Source organism: Physeter macrocephalus, chromosome 18 (assembly GCF_002837175.3).
Source record: "Physeter macrocephalus isolate SW-GA chromosome 18, ASM283717v5, whole genome shotgun sequence".
Classification (NCBI taxonomy): Eukaryota; Metazoa; Chordata; class Mammalia; order Artiodactyla; family Physeteridae; genus Physeter; species Physeter macrocephalus.
Window position 1 is genome coordinate 52,531,179 of NC_041231.1, and position 932 is coordinate 52,532,110.

A 932-nucleotide genomic window follows, 5' to 3' on the forward strand; every position below is an offset into this window, starting at 1 on the left:
CAACTAAGGAGCCCTGGAGCCATAACTAAGGAGCCCGCCTGTGGCAACTAAGGAGCCCATGTGCTACAACTAAGGAGCCGGTGAGCTGCAACTACGGAGCCTGCCTGCCGCAACTAAGGAGCCAGCAAGCTGCGACTAAGGAGCCCATGTGCTGACACTAAGGAGCCCATGTGCTGCAACTAAGGAGCCCACCTGCCACAACTAAGACCCAGTGCAACCAAATAAATAAATAAATATATTTTTAAAAAAATCTATTTTCCCCATGGGGGCCCGGTGTGCAATGGCTGCAAACAGCAGCCTCCTCGGTAGTGTATTCAGCCTGTTGCCTGTATGGGTTGCCCTAAGGGACCCTGGAGACAGCCCTTTCCAGTGGACATTAATGACTGGCATGCTGTCCCCAATCTAGACTCCAGACAGGTAGGCATGTTGCCTTTGGAAAGCCCCAGGGCACAGTGGCCAGGGTCCACATTGGCCAGGTCATATAATGTCCATCTGCACCAAGCTGCAGAACAAGGAGCATGTGATTGAGGCCCTCCGCAGGGCCAAGTTCAAGTGTCTTGGCCGCCAGAAGATCCACATCTCCAAGAAGTGGGGATTTACTAAGTTTAATGCAGATGAATTTGAAAACATGGTGGCAGAAAAGCAGCTCATCCCAGATGGCTGTGGGGGCAAGTACATCCCTAATCGTGGCCCCCTGGACAAATGGCGGGCCCTGCACTCGTGAGAGCCTTGGCGCTGCCCCCTCCCTACCCATGCCCACCAATAAACCCTACTTTCTTGTCCCTGTCAAAAAATAAATTAATTAATTAAAAAAAAAAAAAAAAGAGGATTCTTGGCAGACCCTCCCTGTGAGAGCCCGGCCAGCCAATACCTTGATTTCAGCTTTGTAAAACCTGCTGCGCAAACCTGGATGTCTCACCTACAGACTGTGA

At 51.2% G+C, this 932-nt stretch overlaps 1 pseudogene; it reads left to right on the top strand.

Moving 5' to 3' along the window:
* The first annotated feature begins 211 nt into the window (after nt 1–211).
* On the top strand, nt 212–362 carry LOC112067160 (uncharacterized; annotated as a pseudogene).
* Nucleotides 363–932: the final 570 nt, after the last annotated feature.